At 36.0% G+C, this 26397-nt stretch overlaps 1 protein-coding gene across 8 annotated transcripts in view; it reads right to left on the bottom strand.

The window, feature by feature from the left end:
* LOC141394694 (dnaJ protein homolog 1) overlaps positions 1 to 17888 on the bottom strand; it is a 139909-nt gene extending 122021 nt beyond the window's left edge. For 2 of the 8 annotated variants that reach the window (XM_073969479.1, XM_073969475.1), the window contains exons 1-2: positions 17156 to 17355; positions 11511 to 11545 (exon numbers count right to left, since the gene is read on the bottom strand). The gene's annotated coding sequence lies outside the window, so the exon portion shown is untranslated. Of the gene's footprint in view, positions 1 to 11510; positions 11546 to 17155; positions 17356 to 17450 lie in introns of those variants that run through there. The other 6 variants (XM_073969477.1, XM_073969476.1, XM_073969472.1 and 3 more) reach the window with 6 other exon arrangements.
* Between the last annotated feature and the right edge of the window lie 8509 nt (positions 17889 to 26397).

A 26397-nucleotide genomic window follows, 5' to 3' on the forward strand; every position in this document is an offset into this window, starting at 1 on the left:
CATATGTTCTTTTCTTGCTTCCAATTATTTGCCATCCAGAGAAAGAGCTTCCGATTACTACCGAACTTTTACAAAACAAGTAAAAAAGTATCAGTCGGCTTTGCCGACAGAGATATACCCTCAGCCTGTGTATATTGAAACAAAATTTTCCCAAAATACGTATGTATTTAGGCGGTTATAAAAATTTTGGGCTTCTGAACCGACGAAAATGTTGATACTAAAAGGAATGGATCGACATTGACCGTTATGGAAGTGGATCTCCAGCCACAACATATGGTGCCATAGGGGGGTTTTACACTATTCGGGCTGTTTGCTCAAGAAGTATGGACTTGCCCCTGAAACAACTTTTGCCATCGTAATTGAGGCAGCGAACGCAAGTTGCTTGAATAAAAATCAAAGTGATTCGATATCAGGTCTTAAAGTGAACTTATCCGAAATTTTGTGTGGGAGGTAACGGATGGAGTGGACAAATATAGCCCATTTTTCAACTGATTTATATCTGGTAGATATATTAGGACGTGTAAAGTATAGACCAATCCGGCCACTCCCTTCAAGAGCTACCGTACGAACAATTTTTCCGAACATGTTTGAAATTTTGTGGGGGAGGTACCTGAAGGAGTGGACCGATATGAGTTATGTTCAAACTTAAACTATGTTTGGACAAAATATTACTAAGGACATATTTCGGAACGAATCGGCAGATCCGCTCGAGAGTTATCTTTCGCTCCAACCACCTCACACGGTGTCATAGGGGTTTTTTGCAAGTTTCATGCTATTTTCTCAGGAAGTATGGACTTGCACCTGATGAAACTTGTACCGTCGTATGGAGGGCAGTAAATACAATTTGCTAAAACAAAACTCAAAGCGATTCGAGAGATGACCCTAAACTGAACTTTTCCGAAATTTTGTGTGGGAGGTACCCGAAGGAGTGGACCTATTGAGACCATGTTGGAACCTCATATTACTCTGGTAGAAAGTTTACGCTATACAAAGTAGGTACCAAATCGGTCACTCCCTTCAAGAGTTATCGTGCTCACAAACTTCCCGAACATTTTCGAACTTTTGTGGGGGAGGTACCGGAAGGAGTGGACCGATGTAGCTCATCTTCGAACTTAAACTAAGTTTGGGCAAAATATTACGAATGCCAAAATTTTAACCGAATGGGTTCATCCGTTCGAGAGTTATCGTGCGCTCCAGCCAGCAGGACAGACAGACAGACCGACAGACAGACGGACGGACATGGCTAGATCGACTCCAAATTGTCTGAAACACATTTCGTCCAAACATACTTGGGGTCTAAAACCATTATTTCGATGAGGCACATTTTCATGGTATCAAAGTGTATATACCCTCCTTAGCCTAAAGGCTGAGGGTATAAAGATCCTAAAATGCTTGCGGACATCTGGCGTTTCCTGTCCAGATCCATTACAATTGAGATCTGGTTGGTCGCATGCCTAGCCAGAATTATCCCAGGCATTGAAGCCAGCTGCCCACAGTGCAGGCAGGGACCTCACGATATAACAGGAATTAATATGAGAGGAATCTACCTCTCTTTCATATGGATCCACCGACATTCTGTGGAATATTTCAAGATGATTAATTTAGCAAAAAGTCAATGTTTTATTAAATTACGAAATCTTTTGAAAATACAAACGTTTAATTTTGGAAATAACTGAATCACCATCTCACAAAACCGGTTTCAAAATGCCTGACAAATAATGTTTTTTTTTTTAATCAAATACTTTTATTTAGTTAATAAATCAGCTGTTCTTTCGGTAATGAGAAATTTTAAATTATTTACTTTGTCTCTCTGTTGTTGAGAATGAACAGTGTATCGGTTCGTTTTCTTAAAGAGGCTTATCTTCCGTACTTCAGACGTAAAGAATTTTGATCTTATCAAATCGATTTTTTATAATAATAAAAACAATAACAAAAGAACTGAGTGAGTGAGTGCATCCCATTATCTGGAAATTGTGAAGTATTTCACACAAAAATCAAAATAAACAATGTTCAATGTATAGAATGAAATGTGTGAAGATTACGAATAAACGTGTTTTAAATAAAGACAAACAAAATATGTGCATATATTCATTACGCGACAATTTCCGGCCAAAAGAAAGAAAAAGGAAAAACAAAACATTGATGTTTCGATTAATACAATCTATGACAACTATTTGACCTATTTTTACTAGGGCGAAGTTTTATCCAGATCGAGATATCAGAGATACATACAAATCAGACAGCAAGACCAATACAGATACAAACATGGTGAACATCTCAAATAACTATGTATGAAGGTGAAATCACAGTTGCCACAAAAGATTATAAAGGAATACCAGAATCACTTCGCAATTTTGCAGTTGCTGTCATCTTACACCAAAGTTGTCAAAAAACACTCTCAATGCTTCTATATAGCTCCTAGCCTTTAGAAGATTATTCATATTCTTTTACAAATTATTATCAACAAAATTCATTTTTATTTAGTGACACTTATTTTCTATCGACTTGAATCAGTTTCCTCTCTGTACAAGTTAAAACAAATACCTCCTGCTACCTCTACATGTTCGCAACAATTTTTGCCTTTAACATTTGAAATCATTTTTCTCATTTGATTGTTGATCATTTCATATTGCCGTTTTTCGTAGAAAAGGAAAAATTGAAAATGGTTTTTCATGGTTTCATATCTTTAAATAAATTTTATTTTTAGCAAATATTTAGTTATTTTTGCTGTGTTTTAAAATTGTTGTTGTTGTTATTGGTGTATTCTTTTGCTACGTTTTCCTTGATGCTTTGTGATTTTCGTGTGAAATTTTTGAAAATACATAAATATATTTTTCTTCTTTGCCGATATTTTCTTTTTCAAAATTTCTTTTTTGTTCTTCTTTTGCCATTAATTTGTTTTATTTTGGCTATGGAATAATATTCACATTGATTCCAATGAATAGATTTTGTTATTTGTGAACATTTATTATGTAGGTGATACGAGTGCATATAATCAACATACGTATGAAATCAAAATACAGATTTTTAACATAGAGCTTTGAAACTTGGTATAGAAGTTTCTATTACTCCTAGGATGTTTGTTATTAAAATGGGCTATATCGGTCAAGGTCTTCTTATAGCCCACATAGAACGGTATCTCCCGATTTTCAGTATTTTCAAGGATTTAGCCCCCAATATCCCACCAAAATGGCTGAAATTTAGTATTTAGTGTACAACTTTCCATCTTTAGTTTATCGGTGTAGGACCACGTCTTTATATAGCTCCCATGGAAAGGTACCTCCCGATTTGCGGTATTTTCAACGTTTTAGCCCCAATATCCCACCGAAATGGCAGAAATTTGGTAATTAGACTTCGTTGGGATATACATTAGGGCTATAACCAAAAAAATACCACCACATAGCCGTGTAGAGCATGAAAAACTATTATGAAATGCGGTGTCAATTTTTCTCTTCCGCGAAAAAAGTTTCCGCACCAAATGCATTGAAGTTCTGTAATGCATTTTTTAATTTTATCTGTCAGAACAACATATTTGCTTTTCATTAAAATTTTTATTTTTTTGTAATCTAATTTAAAATCATTATCAAAGCGTTCTGGACCAATTTGTTCTCAAATCGCGCCATTTCGGACCATATTAGGATTTTTTGACACTATTGCAATTTTTGGTTTTTCTTTATAAACTCGTGAATTTTATGTTTATATTTTTTTAACCTATCGGACAAGAGAATATGGGGTCATTTGCAACGAATTCGCGAAAGTTACAGGCTGTTTTTGTTGACTTTGCTTGTGAGAATCGTATTTGTTTTCTACAAAAATACAACACCAGTACCATGTGGGAAATTTTGTCCTAATAATGAAAACGCGTTTCTAAAATCGATTCGGTGAAAAAAGTCTCCGCACCAACTTTGATTACTAAACCCCTTTTGATGCTTTTTCTATTATAATTTTAAATTTGCTTTGTTTGAATAAATATTTATAGAAAAAAATACAATTCTCACAGGCAAATTCAACAAAAACAGCCTGTAACTTTCGCGAATTCGTTGCAAATGACCCCATATTCTCTTGTCCGATAGGTTAAAAAAATATAAACATAAAATTCACGAATTTATAAAGAAAAACCAAAAATTGCAATAGTGTCAAAAAATCCTAATATGGTCCGAAATGGCGCGATTTTAGAACAAATTGGTCCAGAACGCTTTGATAATGATTTTAAATTAGATTACAAAAAAATAAAAATTTTAATGAAAAGCAAATATGTTGTTATGACAGATAAAATTAAAAAATGCATTACAGAACTTCAATGCATTTGGTGCGGAAACTTTTTTCGCGGTAGGGAAAAATTGACACCGTATTTCATAATAGTTTTTCATGCTCTACACGGCTATGTGGTGGTATTTTTGATATTTGCAAAAAAGTCCAAAAAGTTATATCCCTAATATACATACAACTTTCCACCGGAAATTTGTCGGTATAGATCCACGTCTTCATATAGCCCACATAGATCCCTAATTTCCCACCGAAACGGCTGAAATTTAGTATCTAGTTTTAGTTGGAGGGTATACAACGGTACCTCCCGATTTTCGGTATTTTGAAATTTGTGGCAGCAATATCTCACAGAAATGGCTGAAATTGGGTATTTAGTCTTCATTGGGGGTATACAACTTTCCACCTGCAATTATTTTGGTATAGGACTTCGTCTTCATATAGCCCTCATAGAACGGAACCTCCCGATTTTCGCTATTTTGAAGGTTGTGGCCCAATATCCCACCAAAATGGCGGAAATTTTGGTATTTAGTGTTTGTTGAAGTTAGTCGGTATAGGACCACGCCTTCATATAGCCCCCATAGAACGGAACCTCCGGATTTTCGATATTTTGAGGTTATGGCCTCAACATTCTACGGAAATGGCTGAAATTTGGTATTTAGTCCTCGTTTGAGGAACTCAACTTTCCACCTGAAACTTGTATAGGTATACATCCTTATATAGCCCCTATATAACGAAACCTCCCGATTGTCGATATTTTGAGGTTGTGGCCTCAATATTCTATCGATATTTAATAATAATTTCAGCAATATTTGGTATTTAGTTTTCATTGTTTTTCATTTCCAACTGAAATTTGTCAGTACAGGTCCTCGTCTTTATGTAGCCCCCATAGGACGTTACCTTCCTATTTTCGGTATTTTGGAGGCTGTGGCCTCAATGCCCTACCAAAATGTGTGATATTTTGAAATTTTTCGGTAATGGTCTTCGCCTTCATATAGCCCCCGTAGGACGATACCTCCTGATTTTCGGTTAAATTGAAAATTTGTATTTAGTCTTCGTTTGGGGTACTCAACTTTAAACCTGAAACTTATCGGTATAGGTCCACGTCTTTATATAGCCCCTATAGACGGGTACCTCCTGATTTTCGGTATTTTGAAGGTTGTGGCCTCAATATCCCACCGCATTGCACGCTGAAGGTCGTGGGTTCGAATCCCCGCCCAGGCAACATCAACAATTGTCAACGGTGACAAAATATCCCTCAGTAATGTTGGCGGCAATCCCTGAGTATTTCAGCAATGTAAAACTTCTCTGCAAGTGGTGTCTTAAGACACGCCGTTCGGACTCGGCGATAAACAGTAGGTCCCATATCATTGAGCTAATCGGGATGCACTCATTGATATGAGGGAAATCTCCTTTGTCCCATCTGGTATGTTTGTTGAACTATTATTATTTTTATAAAACGGTACCTCTCGCTTTCCGGTATTTTGAAGGTTATGGCCTCAAATATCCCAACGAAATGGCTCAAATTTTATGTCAACAAAGACCATGGTATAAAACTTTCCACCAGAAAATTTTGGGTGTAGGTCTTCATTTATCCCCCTTAGAATCTCACTCACAGAGAGTAGTAAACCTCCACAGTAAAGTGATTATCATCAGTTAAAATATTATTCTTCTCCAAGGAATTATATTTAACGTAGGTGGAGAGGTTAGTAGTTAATAATCGTCATATTGACTTCTATCCGGCCGAACTTAACACCGTTCTTTCTTTTTATTTTCGATACAAACAAGCAGGAGATCTGATGAAGATATGTGGCGATATCCGAAACCATAATATTCTCGCCTTTCCCGAAAGTAAACCAATTTTAACTATCTCCCACTTTAAAAATCTTGTTGTTTAATATACAAACATCAAATGGTAAGTCTGAACTATTTATTTTTTAAATGTACGTACACATCTTTATATTTCAATTCAAATTTTTTTACCTTTTTTATCTAAAACAACATTTAAAAGTCATTATTTTTGAATGGCGATAATTTAAGGTTTCAAGTTTAATAGCCAACAATCCATTAGAAACTCGTTATAATGGGGTTGTGGCAAGTTTTTTAAATAAAAAATTTAGTTATTGCTTTTGTTTAAGCTATAAACTATATAAGTATTCTACTAAGTATAAAGGAAAACGACTTAAAATTCCGATCATACTAAACCTTTATACCAAACAGACAAACATTATAGTGACACGTGCTGAAACATGGTAAAAAGTGCGCCTATTCATACCCAGCAAAATGTTCGATGCCAAAGATGATATTCAATCATGGGTGCATGTGATCTGGCATGTCATCTTTTTAGCATCTTCTTCGATGAATTTTATATGAGCGTGGACCACAAAAGATGCTATTCATTTTTGGATCCAAAGCATGTCATTTACACCAATGCTTTGGCATGTCATTTCCACCAATGCTTTGGCATGTCATTGTCATTACGACGAGAGTTTTAACAATGTTGGTTGTGGTTTCGAGTCGCCGACAACATCAAACATCATGTAAATAACTTATCTTATATATTTAGAAAAATATGTACAAATAAAAACACAAAATCTTTCACGACATCCTTTGCATGGATTCAAATGCTGATGAAAAGATCGGATCTTTCACGACTTCCTTTGCATGGGTTCAAATGTTAATGAAAAGATCGGACCTATCACGACTTGCTTTGAATTAATGCAAAAGATGCCATGAAATCACGTCATCGCATAGAACCCCTTCCTTTAAATTTTGCTAGGTATGTACTTGTCATTTAAATATTGACAAAAAAAATGTAATACTCGTATAAATGGGTGTTCATTGATCTATTTATGTCATTCAACGGTGGCAGTGAACTTGAAGGGTACAAGGAAAAACATTTCCCATTTAAGTTGCTGAATATATTACAACAAGAGCTCTTCCAACAGAGCGTAGAACAAGCAAACCTGGAAACAAATTCAAATTTCTTCGTCCACTTTGAAAGGACAGACAGAAAAGATTGGTCCAATTGCTATAGAGCTTAAAACTCTATGAAGCAAAACAAACAAACAAAGCTTCTGGAATACTACGAAATTGAGAGGAAAGATCGCCTTGGTTACTCCAGCGGCAAACCTGTTGTGGCAAATACCATCAACCCATCCCAGCGAAAGAGCACAATGAAAGCGGCTCTGTCTGTGTTTATCGTCCATTTCGGCACTATAGAGTGAAGACGCGGTGACATACGTCCCCAAGGCGGGGAAGTCAAGTCATACACTTCCAAAAGACCGATCAGTCTATATTGCTTTCTATTAACATTCTAAAAAGGTGGTTGGGCCTTGAAATCAGGGCCAAGCTTTCGAATTCTGTCTAAATCTTAACAGCACTGAATGAGTTCATTGAATTTATGGGTAGACGTATGGAAGACCCAATCTCTACATTAACAGTCTTTCTTATCATAGAAGGTGCCTTCAATAATGTTAGGCTAGAATCCATCCATTATTCACTCACAAACGTATGTGTTCCCCACTCCCTGATCAGTTTGACGACATATTTAGTAAAAGGATAATCAATGAAAGTATCGGTGGGAGTTTCATTTCAAAGTCTGTCACCAGGTGTACACTACAAGGTAGTGTCTTATCACCACTACTGTGGCTTATAGTGATAAACGAAATATCTAAGAGATTTGAAAAATTACGATTTAAAACCATTGCATATGCTGGCGATGTAGTCATCATGATTAGCGAAAAGTTACCACAAACTCTATTGGAACTTATGCAAAGAGCTTCAATTTAACTATTGAAATAGACACACAATAATGGTCATGGGATGAACCAATTAAAGACAGAGCTAGTTCTGTTGAGAAACAAGAGAAAAGTCAAACCATTCACCCTGCCAATGATTCAAGGAGTCACCCTAGGGCTCTCTTTAGAAGCCAAGTACCGCAGCATTCTAACGTGGACAATAAATGTTGACAGACACTCCAAGGGAGATCTTATAGCTCTGTATTTCTGCAAGAATTCCATTGGCAAGAACTGCGGACTGAGATCATTTGTACTACAATCATACACCCAATTTCTGCCTATGGAGCACTGGTGTGGAGGAATGCAAAGATGTCAATATTATAAGATAGGAAAAGTCAATTGTGAAAAATTAACTGTAGAGGGGGTTAACCTCTGTTGCTACGACATCATAGCAACATTCTGTTAAACGAAAACTGTTATTCATTGGAATATTGACAGAAAAACATTAAAACTCAAATTTTACGGCGTTGACTTTTGTTTTTTTATTAAATAAAAAATAAAAAATAGTGAAGAAACAAATTTTAGCCACAAAACACAACGTTAATGTTTTCTGCCGCGAGAAATGGGAATCAAAAGCGATTGACATTGCTGTTATCAATTCAAGTGAGTTGTGTAGCCATCTGTAACCAAAATGTGAAACTATTATCATATGTTTTTGGAAAATGCATTTGTTCGAGTCTTTATTGCTATACGTCTTTGAGGAATGCTTTGAGAATTACATAGTATTTAAATTCAATAATGTCAAAAGAGCGGCATCAATCCTAATCACCGGTACCATGAAGGGCACACAACAGGCTGCCCTCAACGTGCTAATTGAACTCGAATTTGTAGTGCAGTAAATGGCTCCTGCAGCAAACAAAAATACCATACCAGACAATTCCAACTGTCCAAAATCCAAAAATACTTGGAGTAACCTTCGATAACCTGCTTACATTCTCCAAGCGTGCGTCTGCCTTGCAATCTAAGTGCACAAACGGATCTGGGTGCCCAAAGCCACCTTGGGTACAATGTGGGGCACAATGAGGGCTTTTGGCTAAAGCTTTCAGTTGATCAGTCCTTAATTACCCTGCAACCGTAAAGACTTCATTCAACAGCTATACCCAATGGATACGGTTGCATACATGTGTCCAGATGACGAGAGGTGGATAAGGAGGCAAGGATACTGTCAGTGCGGCAACATAATGTGTTTCTCACTCGACATTTCCTGCTGACATGTGGTTTTCTATGGACAACAGCAGACCTATTGAGGTCATAAACATATAGACTTCTTCAGGTCTTCCTAAAAAAACCGACGAACTATTTAGGTTATCTACAGATAACCGCAGACCTCCGGATGTCTTCCAATGACAACGGACGACCTATTGGAATCATCTATAAGAAACATCAGACTTCTGGAGGTCATCCCCAGACAACTGATGGCCTATTGAGCACATATGTATATAGACAACGGACGATTTATTGAGGTCAACCTCAGACCTCTTGAGGTCTTCCAAAAACAATGGACTACTTTTTGAGATCATCTATTGAAAACAGCAGACCTCTTGAGGTCTTCCAAACAAAACGAATTAGATCGTGAATTTTTCTATATATAACAGCAAACATCTTGAAGTCTTCTATAGACAACATCAGACCTCATGAGGTTGACTATAGACAACGCCAGAGGACTTCCAAACAAAGGAAAATCTATTGAGGTCTTCTATAGACTACATGAAACAATTTGAGGTGTGCCAAAGAGAACAAAAGATATAAACAGACCTCTTGAGGATAATATCAGACCTCTTGAGCTCTTCTATGGACAACAACAGACTTCTTAAGGTCTTCCAAAGACAACGGGCCACCATTTGCCCAGGCATTCCCAACCATCCATCATATTGTGGCTAAGAAGTAGAAACGGCCGCGTGTCACGATCGTGACTTTAAACTACAACACTAAACACATTAGCGACGACTTAGTACTAAACACTTTAGTTGTTGTTGTTTGTCAGGATCCATACCCTAGGCACTTTCGGAAGGACATCAAGAATGTTATCATACCGTCGGACATCGAACGATTATCAACGGCTGCATAGCTTAAGCTTATTCACACTCAAAGAGTCCTGCAAGACGTAAACGAGCATGACCAAACCGTGTCCTTAACTTTCAACCACCGGCTGTAGCAGAATACGAACGATCCTGGCCCAGAAGAACCAGAACCATCCCAGTACATCGTACATAAGGCTGGTCAACGATCCTCGACACCTACCAGGCTAGAATTATTGCAGGCATTAAAGATTTAAGAGCTATTATGAAACCGAAATGAATGGCATTTTCGATCCGGGTATAAAATATTCTAGAAGAGAATTATCGGTATAGGTCCAGATTTGCATATAACCTCCATACAAGGGTACATCCCGATTTTCGGTATTTTGAAGGTTGTGGCCTCAATACCCAATCGAAATGGCTGAAATTTGGCATTTAGTATTAATTTAGGCTTCCAAACTTTCCCACAGACATTTGTCCGTGTATGTCCACGTTTTGATATAGCACCCATAGAACGGTGTTTCCCAATTGTCGGTATTTTGGAGGTGGTGGCATCAATTTCGCACCGAAACGGCTGACGACGTCTTCGTATATGCCCCATAGGACGGTCCCTCCCGATTTTCGGTACTTGAAGGTTTCAGCGTAATTATCAAACCGAAATGAATGACATTTGTTACTTAGTCTTCCATGAGGGTATAAAGTATTCCAGAAGAGAAGTATCACTATAGGTCCAGATTTCCTATAGCCTCTATAGAAGGGTACCTCCCGATTTTCGGTATTTTGAAGGTTGTGGCCTCAATACCCAAATGACTGAAAATTGGCATTTAGTACTAATTTAGGCTTCAAAACGTTGCCCCCGAAATTTTGTCAGTATATGTCCGCGTTTTGATATAGTCCCCATAGAACGATACCTTCTGATTTCGGTATTTTGAAGGTTTTAGCTACATTATCTAACCAAAATGGCTAAAATTTGGTTTTTTGTCCTACGTTGGGGGTTCAAAACGTTCCCGCTGAGAATGATCGATGCATATCCACGTTTTGTTATAGCCCCCATAGAAGAGGTATTGTGGGTTCCTAGATTGAAAGGTACAACTATACCGCTCTATGTCACTGTAGCGACATTTACTTGATATTTCGGATTCTCAATGGGTAGACAACCTCCACGCAGAAATTTTTCAATATAGATTCATCTTTTGGTACATTCCCAATATGAAGATGCCTCCAGATTTTACTTAGAGGTGGCGGAAGGGCTTAGTACTTCAGTATAAGTCGTGGTGGAGGGTATGAACAGTTTGGCCCGTCCATGTTTAAGGTTTTACTAGGAACATCAATGTAGAATTTATCTCGGAATATTTTCACATCACTCCAACATATTTTCAAAATTAAAAATAAAACAATTTTTTTTTGTTTGTGTTCAATGCAATCTTACCTTAGATGGAGCAGTCCAGAAAGTACAATCCAATTCTGTTAGATACATTTTTGTGTTGATGTTCAATTTATCACCGGCAAATTGTGAAAACATTTCATTTACAGCGTAAAAAAATCAAAACACAAGAAACGTGGAATTTTTTGTTTGTTTTATTTGAAATTGTTGTTTTTGTTATTTGTTTTGCACAGTAAAATTTATTTTTATACGAATGGCCAAAGACCAAAAGCGGAAAGGAAAAGAGATGAAGAAAAATTAAAGAATAATTAATTTTATTTCACACACACTCTCGTTTAGCAATTTTTTTATTTAACAAGAAGCAACACGAAAGCAAGCCAATGAGAATGGAGAGAAATGGAAGCCAAAAGCAAAAATATTGTTTTATAAACATTTAAGATTTTTGTTATAGAATTTTCTGTTGTTAATTTTCCTATTTTCCGAGGAAGTTGAGATAGAGAGCAGTAAAGCTTCTTAATCTTGCTTCATCTTTGCTGTTTTATCTGTTGTAACTTTTGTGTTGGATGATCTTTAGCTTGGCTTTGTTTTATTAAATTTTGTTTCGTTTTTGTTTCAATTCATTTTTTTTTGTTTAATTTAAATTTCTTGTTTTTCCGCTATTCTTTTTGTTGCAAGATTTTTATTTCAAGACTTTACACTGTTTCTTTTTGACCACATATGGCAGACACAATGACGATGACGACAACATCTACGGCGACGACGACGAGATCTTGAATTTAGTTTTTTTTTTCTGTCTGTTGCTTTTTTTAATACAAACATTTATTTCCAATACACTGTGGGTATATATTGTATGGTTGGTACAAAAACAAACATACACAAATATGTTTATGTTGTTGTCGTTGCTGTTTTTTGTTTCTCTGTTTTATTTTGTATTTATGTATATTTGAAGGTGAAATAATAATAATACTTCCAAAAAAAGATACAAAAATATCGCAAAATATACATATCTACAAATCATCTATCTGTATCTATGTATGTACAAATGTATGCTAGAAGTACAGTGGATCCATCCATTCAATAATGGAATGATATAAAAATCCAAAGAATCTCCCACAGCAACTGAAAACCTTTTGAAAATCAGTAAAAGAAGCAAAAATTTAGACATAGACTTTAATTTTTATCTTCAACTATAAAGTCGTCTTTTCAATCTTTCGGTTATGTCAAATCAGACAAAAAGTGGCCGTTCATTTTTGCAGTCATCAGGCAACCACAAAATATTTTGGTTTTGCTGGACAGTTTGACAGTTATCGATATTTCCGAAAAATCGACTGATCGTGTGTACCCCGCTTAACCAAACAATCAAATCAGAAATCGATCTCGATTTTGAACAGAAAGGGTCAACTAAGGAAATAATGTCTTACCATCCGCATTGGCTTCCAAAACAGCGGAGAACGTCCGAGTAAATCACATTCACCTATTTTAAACATATTAACAATGTAGGGCAATGGTGAGCGGATGTACGAGAGAAGGGCAACCGCACATCACTCCCCTCTTACTGCAACTCACTCGAAAAACTAGTTTGGTTTGCCAAAAGCTTCTATTAATATATAGTTCTCTTGAAGACAGAGTTACCAACAATGTTAACAAAAAGTCCACTGGAGGTCCTCCAATGGTAACAGAAGACCTTCTCAGATATTTCATGGACAACTAAGACCACTTGAAGTTTTCCAAAGACAACTGACGACCTCTTGTGGTCTTCCATGGATAACATAAGACCTCATTCATAGTCCACTAACCTCTTAAGGTCTTCTAAAGACAATAGAAAACCTCTGTAATTTTTCACTAGACAATAGAAGACATATTGGACATAGACAACGAACGATCTATTGAGGTCATCTATATACAACAGAAGACTTCTTGTGGTATTCCAAACACAACAAATGAAAAGGCAAAGGCAACAGAAGTCCTATTGAAGTCATTTATAGACATCAGATGATCTATTTGGGTCATCTGAAGCAATAGCAGGCCTATTGAAGTCTTTTATAGACAACAGCAGATCTCCTGAAGTCCTCCAAAGACAGCAGACGTCCTCTTGAGTCTTTTAAAGACAACGGATCTATTGAGGTCTTCTGTAGACAAAGATATCCTATTGAGGTCACCTATAGACAATAGCAGACTTCCTAAGATCTCCTATAGACAGCGGGAGACCTCTCAGGGTCTTCCAAAGACAACGGATGACCTATTGAGGTCATCTATAAGCAACATCAGACTTTCTGAGGTCATCCAAAGACAACGGATGTCCTATTAAGCACATATATGGACAACGGACGACTTATTGAAATCTTCTATAGTCAAAAGCAGACTTCAGCAAGGTAATTGATGTGTTTTATAGACAGCCTCAGACCTCTTGAGGTCTTTCAAAAACAACGACTACTTTTTGAGATCATCTATTGAAACCAGCAGATCTATTGAAGTCTTCTGTTGTTGTAGCAGCATTTAAACCTAGGCATAGGTTTATTGCAGGGTTAGCAGCCACTGGCAGAAACACTATAGTTCCGAACGACTTATGGAGGTCAACCTCAGACTTGTTAAGGTCTTCCAAAAACAACGGACTACCTATTGAGATCATCTATTGAAAACATCAGACCTCTTGAAGTCTTCCAAACAAAACGGATGACTCTTGAGGTTTTCTATAGATAACAGCCAACATCTTGAAGTCTTCTATAGATAACATCAGGCTTCATGAGGACTTCTATACACAAAAGCAGACCTCTTGAGGCCTTCCAAACAACGGGAAATCTATTGATGTATTCTAAGACAACAGCAAATCATTTGAGGTGTCTCAAAGAGAACAAACGACCTATCGACGTCGTCTGTAGATAAGAGCAGACCTATTGACAACAACAGACCTCTTAAGGTCTTCCAAAGACAAGGACAGCGGACGACCTATTTGCGTCATCTATAGACAACAGCAGACTTCTTCATATATTCTATAGATAATATCGACCTCTGGAAGTCTTCCAAAGACAACAGTCAACCTATTGAGGCAGACCTCTTGTGGTGGAGGGTGTAAACATGAAGAAAGGGACCTTACTTACACTTTCACGTGACTGAAAATGAAATCAATAAGCGAAGGCTCAGTTTATGTGGTATCTTCCTCTTTATTTGCTAATTCGTTTTCCGAATGTTAGCGACCAATACAAAACAATACAATTATGTGGTATAACAGATTATATTTCAGTAAAACAGATAAGTTCGAAGTTACATAGATGTAAACGTTGAAAACGTTATTTCCTGTACATTCCGAAAATGTGTGTTCGCTTAGGCGGCCATCAGACCATCTCCTTTTTTTCATGTATGTTGTCACTTTAAGTATACTAATATACAGAACAGCTGATGTCATACATGTGAAAAAGCAGATGGTCTGATGGCGGCCTTAGTATTTTGGGCAGAAATTTTGAAAATTTTAATTTTGTTAAACGTGATTCCCTGTACATTCCGAAAATATGTTTATGGGTCAGAAATTTTGCAAAAAATTTAATTTTTGTAAAAATATCAATATTTGGAAAAAATATATAGTTTTCTACAAATTTTTTTAAAAATTTCAAATTTTGTTAAAAATTTTATTTTTATTTTGTTAAAAATAAAAAAAATATTTTTTTGTAAAAATTTCGATTTATGTAAATCATTTCAATATTTATCAAAATTTGAATTTTTGTAAATAAATTCAAGGTTTGTAATAATTAAAATTTTTGTAAAAAATTTCCATTTCTCAAAAATTTCAATATTTATAAAAATTAATTTTTTTGTTTTAATTTCAGTTTTATAAAAAATTCAATGTTTGTAAAAATATCAAAATTTGGAAAAATACATATTTTTTTAAATTATTTGTAAAAATTTTATTATTTGTAAAAAAAATTTAAAAAAAAATAATTTTTGTAAAAATTTCGATTTATTTAAAGAATTTCAATGTTTGTCCAAATTCGAATTTTTGTAAATAATTTCAAGGTGTGTAATAATTACAATTGTTGTTAATAATTGTAAGTTTTGAAAAAAATTCAATTTTTTCTTTAAATGTTTTAAAAATATAAAATCAATATTTGGAAAACTATATATTTTTTCTAATATTTTTTGTAAAAATTTTTTTGTTTAATTTTTTTTTAAATGCTATAAAAATATAAAATCAATATTTTGTACTTTTTTTTTTTTTTTTTTTTGTAGAAAATTGCTAAAACTTTTATAATTTGTAAAACAAAATAAAAATTGTATTTTTGTAAAAGTTTACATATATGAAAAAATTCCGATATTTGTAAAAATTTAATAAGTAAAATTTTCATTTATGTTAAAATTTCAATATTTTACAAATCAATTTTTGTAAAAATTTCAAAATTTGTAAAATATAAAATTTTTGTAAAATTTCAGTTCTTGTAAAAATTCTAACTGTTTTAGAAATGTCAGTTTTTGTAAAAACCCAATTTTTGTCAAAAGCCGAAGATTCGAACCGACATAACTATCTGACATGTTTCGCCTTTGGTAGAGGCTCTTAAGACATATTGGCTGTGGAGCGTCATCGCTGTCATCGAACTTATCCTCTTTAAAATGTAAACAAAAAATTGCCTTTGAAAGTCGAAGTGGAGCGAAGCCGCTGCACAGCCGATATGTCTGATGAACCTCTACCAAAGGCGAAACATGTCACATAGTGGTTTCGAATCTTCGGCTTTCCCTTTTCACTTGCAAAAATCATTGGTCATTAAGCTCGACTCCAACAAGAAATTAATTAGAAAAGTTTTTTGTTTAAATACAAATAACTAAGACAACTAGTGAGGATATGTGGCGATACACGAAACTATAGTCTTTTCAGCAACTAGAGAGTCGCCTTTCCATTCCTCATAGATTTCTAACACGGTTTCGTTGTTAGAAAAACTGTTCTTATCCTCGATCGCATCTTTTACACTCACAGACCACTGTGCTAATTAAAATCGATTTATAGCCATCTATTCTTGTGCTAAATATAATTTTGATCTGAATAAATACTATGTTTCATATAGATATGTCAGTGGAATTCAACGCATTTCACGCAAAACACCTTTGATGTAAACATAGCTTAAGATATGTAATGCCGTTAACCTCGGAAATTGCGATCCCCATTTAAGAGTGATTATTCATTATACCGGAAACATTTTAGCGATTTTTTACTTATCTTTGAAATGGCATCACTATTCATTCACCTTGTTCTCTCTCGCTCACTGTCACTAACTCTCTCTCCGGCAAGGTTTCGATTTTCACAAAATTTTAATAATTCTTCAATATAATAAATATAAAACTCTTATGTCATTCGTGGTCTTGGCTCTCACTCACTCTCTCTATCTCAATATCTTCCTCCTCTGAGGTATGGCAATCTCATGGGAATGTACGGTTGGTACCTCGCACAAACACATGTACATGCACACTCATGGACTGTTTCAACAGCACAACAATAATAACAACGAAAAATAATACAAAATTAAATAAAATACAAATGTTTTTCTTTCATTCATTTGGCAACAAAGAGATCATAAAATATTAACACTTTATCATTTATATTTTTTTATTTATATATATTTTAATGTGCAAGTATGTGTGTGTGTATTTTGTGTTCTATAGCTTGAACTCTTTTCTTTTCTAGTTTTGTTGTTGTTTTTTGATTTTACTTCAGGAAAATTTTCACACCAACTATAATTAAATTTTAGGCAAAGCACAAAAAAATTTCAAAAAATTGGAATTTTTCTTTTGTGGAGGGGAAAATTTGCTCTCGCGTTAAGGCGGCACACGTTTTTTGTTTCTTTTTTGTTTCTATATTTCACACCGTTATTTTCACACACAAGGCCCAATGAAAAAAATAATAAATATTCTATTTTAGGAAAAAATAATAAATTCGAAAAAAAAATCAAATAACACTTAGAATATTCTTTTTCACATTCTTATTTTGTTATTAACTATTCTCACGGTTTTTCGTTATGTTGAGAACATGTAGTATTAATAATATTTATTTTATAAAATTAAATTTAGTAAGCACATTTTTATTACATTTTTTCACAAAAATATCCAAAAAAAGTGTACACTTCGATTTAGGTTCTTTTAGTTAACGAAGTCGTCCGGAAGGTAGGGGGCTATACAACTGCTGGTTTGTTGCCGTTGTTGTTGCTGATGATGACGACGATTACGATTACGGTAGATGATGGTGAACACCAATAATAAAACAAAATTAATAACACAACACTACAATCTGCAGAATACAGAAAAAAGAAGAGGTTCGTTCGTGTGGAGAGCGCGCACGGTTCTGACGCAAAACGATAACCATTCAAGTATGTTATGCCCACTGACCGCCAACAAATAAACAACAACAACAGCAACACCAATAAAAAGAACAATAACCTGATATATACTCACAATACGAATGTGATACTCTTTAATTTGGGAACAAACAAAACAAAAATTGAGATTAACAGCTGTTTTCTTCATAATAAAAGATAAGAGTTAAGAAAAAGCTCTCCCATTCTGTTAGCTTTGAGAGCGAACAAAATGATCAATAAATAAAATGTACAACAAGTGTTCTCTTGATCGATATCTCTTTAAAAAACAAAACAGGTGTAATGGAGTGGTGGCAAAGATTTCTCTTACCAAAATATATAGGCTGTAGGGCTGTGTATATAAAAAAGGGTCTAATGCCCTGATGAAACTGATGTTGCTTGCTTATTCATGTTGGTTTAGTGTAATCGTTGATTCACAAAACGATTGTTAATCGTTCATTGCAATCTGTTAAAAATGTGTGAGTTATTTTTATATGAATGGCGGGATATTTTCATTATTAACGTTAATTTGTTGATATTTTGCATTATCGCAATGTGATAGATATGTATGTATGCCGTTATTTAGGTATAAATTTGATCACATCTCTTTAGACCAGAATAAAGATACAGGCTTAATGTTTATCTACCTCTACATATTTTAAATTAAACAAGAATTAACTTTAATTCGTACATGTGACGAATACGCATTTTACAATTATGTGAAATAGTAATCATACGTCGCAATGTAAACCTTCCCACATTTGCAAAACAATGTTCCCTATGTTTGGAGTGTATATAAGTTTGTTTTTACAGTGTTTTATTTAACTTGTTTTGTTGTCGGTTTAGTTCAAATCTAGCAATTCATTGAACTAAAACTTTGCACACTTTTTAGATTTCGATGACAATATATGAATATGAAACCGAAACCAATATTGGTCCTCAAAACCTTGTATTTAAATTAAGAATGGTGACAAAATTAAACGGCAAGCGCTTTATTTGAGAGATTCCATCATGAAGAAGAATATGCTTATTATATACTTATTGTTAAGCGAAAAAGTATCTTCTAGTTTTTACTGGATGTATAAATAAAACACTGTAACTTAATGTTTATACCATCCGCCATAATATGGAGGGTATAATTAAATTCGTCATTCCGTTTGTAACACATTGAAATATTTATCGGAGACGCTATAAACTATATATATTCTTGACCAGGGAAAAATTCTAAGTCGATACAATAATGTCCGTCTGTCCGTCCGTCTGTTGAAATGAAGATACCCTATAAAGAAATTCTGAGTCGATCTATGCAGGTCTGTCCGTCTGTGGTAATCACTCTAGCATCCACAAAAATGGAATTTTGGGAAGATGCGTCTTTTGTTTACAGGCAGGTCAAGTTCGATGTTGGTCTATATCGGTCCACGTTTTGGTTTAGCCCCCATATAACGGTACCTCCCGATTTTCGGTATTTTGAGAATTTTAGCTACAATTTTTAACCGAACTAGCTGTTATTTGACACTTGAGGTTCCCTGTGGCACGAAACTTCTCCACCAAAAATCGTCAATATAGGTCCATGTTTTGGTATAGTCCCCATATAACGGTACCTCCCGATTTACGGTATTATGAGGATTTTAGCCACAATTTTTAACCGCATTATCTGTAATTTGATATTTGAGGTTCGCAGTGGCCACGAAACTTCTCCACTAAAAATCGTCAATCTAGGTTCATGTTTTGGTATAGCCCCCATATAACGGTACCTCCCGATTTTCCGTATTTTGAGGGTTTTAGGTACAATTTTTAACCGTACTAGCTGTAATTTGACATTTGAGGTTCTTAGTGAGCGTTGAACTTCTCCACCAAATGTCGTCGATGTAGGTCCATGGTTTGGTACAGCCCCCATATAACGGCAACTCTCGATTTTCGTTATTTTGAGGATTTTTGCTAAAATTTTTAACCGAACTAGCTGTTATTTGACATTTGAGATTTTCAGTGGTCACGAAACTTCTCCACTAAAAATCGTCAATGTAGGTGCATGTTTTGGTATAGTCCCCATATAACGGTACCTCCAGATTTTTGGTATTTTGAGGATTTTAGCTAAAATTTTTAACTGAACTAGCTGTAATTTGACATTTGAGATTCTCTGTGGTCACGAAACTTCTCGACAAAAATCGTCAATGCAGATCCATGTTTTGGTACAGCCCCCATATTTTCGGTATTTTGAGGATTTTAGCTAAAATGTTTAGCCGAACTGGCTGTAATTTGACATTTGAGGTTCTCAATGGCCACGAAACAGAATATGTTCTTGTTTTGGTATAGACCCTATATTCCGGTACCTCCCGATTTTCGACATTTTGAGGATTTTAGCTACAATTTTGAAACGAACTAGCTGTAATTTGACATTTGAGATTCTCAGTGATCACGAAATTTCTCCACCCAAAATCGTCAATGTAGATCCATGTTTTGGTATAGCCTCCATATAACAATACCTCCCGATTTTCGGTATTTTGATGATTTTAGCTAAATTTTTTAACCGAACTAGCTGTAATTTCACATTTGAGGTTCTCAGTGGCCACGAAGCTTCTTCACTAAAAATCGTAAGAATAGGTTCTTGTTTTGGTACAGCCCCCATATAACGGTACCTACCGATTTTCGGTATTTTGAGGATTTTAGCTACAATTTTGAAACGAACTAGCTGTAATTTGACATTTGAGGTTCTTAGTGAGCGTAATTGTCGTCCCGATTTTCGGTATTTTGAGGATTTTAGCTAAAATTTTAAACCGAATTAGCTGTAATATGACGTTTGAGGTTCTCAGTGGTCACGAAACTTGTCCACTAAATGTCACCAATGTAGGTCAATGTTTTCGTATAGCCCCCATATAAGTGTACCTCTCGATTTTTTGTATTTTGAGCTAGCTGTAATTTGACATTTGAGGTTCTCAGTGGTCACGAAACTTCTCCACCAAAAATCGTCAATGTAGGTCCATGTTTTGCTATAGCCCCCATATAATGGTACCTTCCGATTTTTGGTATTTTGAAAATTTAATTACAATTTTTAACAGAACTAACTGTAATTTGACATTTAAGGTTCTCAGTGCTCATGAAAGCTCTCCACCAAAAATTAATTTTTGATTAATTTAATTTTTGAGATAGAGTAATTTGGTATAGAAGTTTCTCTTACTCCTAGGATGTTTTGTATTACAAATGAACTATATTGTTCCACGTTTTGATATAGCCCCCATAGAACGGTACCACCATTTTCGGTTTGAAGGTTTTAGCCTCATTATCACACCGAAATGGCTGAAATTGGATATTTAGTCTTCTTTAGGGGTACAAAGCTTTCTCCCAGAAATTTGTCGGTATAGGTCCACGTTTTCATACAGTCCCCATAGAACGTTTAATCTCGATTTTCGGTATTTTGAAGGTTTTAGACCCATTATCCCACCGAAATGGCTGAAATTTTTATTTAGTCTTTCCACCAGAAATTTGTCGGTATAGGTCTACCACGTCTTCATATAGCCCCCATTGAACGGTGTTTCCCGATTTTCGGTATTTTGAAGGTTGTAGCCTCCATACCCCCAAAATGGCTGAAATTTTGTATACAGTCTTCTCTGGGCTTACAAAACTTCCCCGAAAATTTTCAGTATAGGTCCACGTGTTGACATAGCCCCCATAGAACGGTACCGTCCGACTTTCGGTATTTTGAAGTTTTAGCCACATAACCTTACCCTAAATGACTGAAATTTGGTATTTAGCAGAGCTCCGAATACTCGCTCGAATTCCACTCGCGGGTAAAACTCTTCTCGAATTCTAGCAAGTTGATGGGGGCAACCTGTCCCCTCCCCACACCAATCAAAATACCACAACAAAACTTGCCCCACCCCCACCAAAAAAATTGCACCCAAAAAACTTAACTTAATCTTAAACCTTAAGTCACATAACCTTACCAAAATTACTGCAATTTGGTATTTAGTCCGCTTTGTGCCAACAAAAGTTTGCCCCAGAAATTTGTCAGCTCCATGTCTTCATATAGATTTTCCTATTTTGAAGGTGGTGCCTCATCAACAGATCGACATAGCTGATATTTGGTATTTAGTCTTCGTTTGTGCTATACAAATTTTCTCCAGAAATTTGTCGGTGTAGGTCAACGTTATAACATAGCCCCATAGAACGGTACCACCCGATTTTGGGAATGTTTAAGGTCTTAGCCACATTATCCAACACAAATAGTTGAAATTTGGTATAAAGTCTTCGTTGGGAGAGTAAAAAATTGTCACAGAGAATGGTCGGTAGAGGTCCAAGTTGTGATATACCCAACCTCCATAGAACGGTACTTTTCGATTTTGGGAATTTTTAAGGTCTTAGTCACATTATTCTCACACACATTACTTAGTCCCCGTTGGAGCTATAACATATTTCTCCACAGAATTGTCGATATAGGTCAACCTTTTAGTATCCGATCCGTTCGAGTTTCACCTGAAATCTGGTTCCAATATAATTTATGGTGCGTCTTTTGTTTATAGGGAGGTCAAGGGCGACGATGAACTATATAGGTTTATGTTTTGCTATAGCCTCCATACAACAGTGCCTCCCCATTTCAAGTATTTTGAAGTTTGTAAGTACATTTTCTGTCCGAATTGGATGTAAATTGACACTTAGGGCTCTCAGTGGCCAAGAAACTTGTTCACTAAAAATTTTGGCCACGGGTCCACGTTCTGGAATAGCTCCCCCCTATAGCCATACAGCCCGATTTCAGGTATTTCGAAGATTTTATCTACATATAACGGTACCGCCCGATTTTAGGTAAATTTGAATCTTTCATCAATATTTTCGCCCTAAATTGATTGTATCTTCAGGGCGGCATTCTGATAGGTTTGAATATTTTTCCATCGCGTTGCACTTATGTATATACGTTGAACACTCGCGTCGCATAGCTAACCACAAACCGACCTATCGCGTTATATGTGGTCAACAAGGTTTCACCCAAGTTCTGCCAGCTGGGGACTTGATGATTCTGTTCCTACATCTCAACATGTCGCATACAGATGTGGCATTTTCTGACACCGTGACCATACTGCCGAATGTTATCCCCAGAATCGTGGGGTATTTAGTGGTCGAAATTATGTTATAAACGATCAGGACATTCAACTCTGTTGTCAACTCCGAGGTCCATGTGTTTGTTGTTGCAGTTGTAGCAACGCAAATATGTTCGTTCATATTTTTTATTCACCTATCTGGTTTTTGTTCCTCTGTATAAAGATTCCAAAAATCTGCAACCTGGACTGGCTGTGTCCATAAAGTATCACGAGAAAGGTGAGTAGGGGGGTTAGTGCAACGTGTCGTGTGGTTCTAATCCACATGTAGGGCATGTGTTGGTTATCGTGGCATCAATTCGGTCCCAATATGAATTGAGCCGGTGCATCGTTCTAATCTTAACTGAACTAAAACCACTCGTGTTTGCCTTGGTAGTTGGCGTTCTTCTGCTTCGGTGGATGGTTTCCGAGTACGGCATTCGCACTGTACCTTTGTACTGCCTGCGCAACTGCATCCGTGAGAATGCTATTCAAGCCTGCCTGACTGGCTTGTTCATCTGGAGGTTGTCGTTTATATTATATATAATTGTTCCAATGATATGGGACCTATTGTTTATCGCCGAGTCCGAACGGCGTGTCTAAGACACCACTTGTAGAGAAGTTTTACATGGCTGAAATACTCTGGAAATGTCGACAACATTACTGAGAGGTATTTTGCCAACGTTGAAAAGTGTTTGATGTTGCCTGGCCGGGGAATCGAACCCACGACCTTCATCGTGCAAGGCGGGTGTGCATACCATTGCACCATGGTGGCATCCGTCGTATATATTATAAAAAAATTAATATTATAAAAAAATTAAAATATTAGTCGGCTTTGCCGACATAGATATATGTACCCTCAGCCTATATGAATTGAAAGTTTCATCTACGGATAGATCAAAGTATAGGGTCTTTTCAAAATTTGGTGGGCCTTTTTGGACATTTGAACTTGCCGAGAAAAATGTGAAATAGGATTGAAGTTCAAAAGTGTTGCGGAGGAGGAACTTGAAGGAATGCACCGACATAGTCCATTATGGAAGTGGATCTAACTTTGGGAGTCATAACTTTTCGAGAGATATCGCCCCACTAGTCATTTCAGTGGGTCATCGTATAACTTTTGGACCAGTGTGCCAGGAAGCATGGTCTTGTCCACGGAAAACATAATATCACTGTAAACAGGACCCCAACGAACAGCATCGGTATACATTTTCAAAGGATCTTCGAACAGACCCTAAACTGCACATAGACACAAATGTTGAACTTTCTGTGGGGGAGGCTCCCTAAAGAGACGGCCGATATGGGCCATTTTTGAAGTTAAACTAAATTTTGGACAAAATATTAGGAGATACAAAGTTGGGGCCAAATTGGTTGCCTCGTTCAAAAGATATCGTGCATATCACTTTAGTAAAATTTGTTTAAATATTGAGGTAAGTATTACGAAAGCCAAATTTTGAACCAAATCGGTTGATCAGTTCGAGAGTTATCTTGCGCTCCAACCACTACACGCGGTGTCATACTGGTTTTTTCGCAACTTTCAGGTTTTTTTCTCAGGAAGTATGGACTTGCCCCTGATGAAATTTGTACCGTCGTATGGGGGGCAGTAAATACAAGTTGTTACCACAAAAATCAAAGTGATTAGAGAGCAGGCCTTAAAGTGAACTTTTCCGAATTTTGTGTGGGAGGTACCCATATTGGAACTTCATCTAAGTCTGGTAGAAATTTCACGATGTGCAAAGTATGGACCAACTCGAATACTCCCTTCAAGAGTTATCATGCGCACAAATTTTCGATCCGGAAGAAGTGGACCGATATAACCCCATTTTCGAACTTAAACTAAGTTTGGACAAAATATTACGAAAGCCAAAATTTGGACCGAATCGGTTGATCCGTTCTAGAGTTATCGTGCAATCCAGCCAGACGGACGAACATGGCTAAATCAACTCCAAATTGTCTAAAACGGATTTCGTCTAAACATACTTGGGGTCTAAAACAGTTATTTTGATGAGGCACATTTTGCCCGTATGAAAGTACCCTCGTTAGCATAAATGCTGAGGGTATAAATACACTGTGCAACATTTTTAAGGTGATCTTGTGCAAACAATTCGAACTGAAGATTTTTTGAAAGTACAGACCCAAACGCCAAGAAACCCTAGTTGGGTTTTGTTGTGTCAGATCCAGCTCGGATTTTATGGCCCCATCTATACATGGTTAAATATTGAGTTTTTAAAGAAATTCGGGGCTATATCTCTGAAACCAATGCGAATCTTCTTCTGACCTCTGAAGCAAATTTGTAGATAAGGACAAGAAAACAATATTTGGAGAAATAATGAACTCGAAAAACTACATTTATTGCCTCAAATTTCAAAATATATGCAAAAATACCACAATTTTTATACATTTCGCACCGTATCTCCAAAACCGTTAATTTTTTCTGAATATTTTCTTTTGGAAAAATATTCCCTGGAATGTAATACACAACTCTTCAGAACATGTCATTGTTGTAAAATGCCTCAGTCCCGTTGTTTTCAGTACATTTCTCAACGACGATTTAATAAAAATGTCAATAATGTAGTGAAATCCGAGATGCGAGAATAAACTGTTGGTGTGAACTATGCTTAAAATACTTGTTGTAAAAGATATGATGCAAAATACCGCTGAAACAACAGGAAGTAAGCATTTTAGAGTTTCAGAATGTTCTAAAGAATTGTTGAGAACTTTATTTGGAAGATTTTTTCAAAGTGTTACTTGGTTCAACTCCCAATAGTTTAGCCGATACTGACCAGAATTTCAGCAATTATGTAAATTTTTCTATATTTTATAGATTTTGATACCCTAGATGGAGTTTTTCTTATGTGGTTTTCGCAAAAGATAAGTTCTACTAGATTAGGGCTACAATATTGCTAAAGACAGCAAGGCCAAATTCCTATTCGTTTCTGAGATAAAGGCCTGATAAATGCAAAAAAGTGTAGATTTAGCCCGGTTTAGATGAGGCCATAAAATCCGAACTGGATCTGACAGGACAAAACCCAACTAGGGTTTTTGTAGTCTAAATATGTACTTTCAAAAAATTAATACTAGAAGTTGTTTGCATTTTCAGTGTTGCATAGTGATATTTAAAAATGTGTATAGGGGTAAAATTTACCACCACGTCAAAAAGAATGTTCTAAAATTTCACCTCCCAATTTAAAGGTTAATCTTGGGGCCTGAACGGCAACGTCGCCTTCCATTTACCAGTCAACGGGAAGATACTTAAATTCCCACGACAGCATTTTTGTGCCTATAACAATTAATACGGTCTTATAGAGTGATAGGGAAGCACTGTTGCGAGGCCCCCAACAAACCTAAGTCCGCCCATGGACTCAAAAAAAAATTTTGACATGGGGGTACCTTAGGGAGAGACCTTTTTGCCCGTGTGGTGGTCTCAAATCCACATTTAAATTAATAGTTCCCAATCTGTATGGCTAGTGGAGCGGTGGTTAGATAAATTATTCCACTTTGGAGCACTTTCTAAGGGTAACTACACGGATGCGGGGTGTA

This window comes from Musca autumnalis, unplaced genomic scaffold (genome assembly GCF_047663935.1).
Source record: "Musca autumnalis isolate F117 unplaced genomic scaffold, ASM4766393v1 scaffold_2, whole genome shotgun sequence".
NCBI classification, from domain to species: Eukaryota; Metazoa; Arthropoda; class Insecta; order Diptera; family Muscidae; genus Musca; species Musca autumnalis.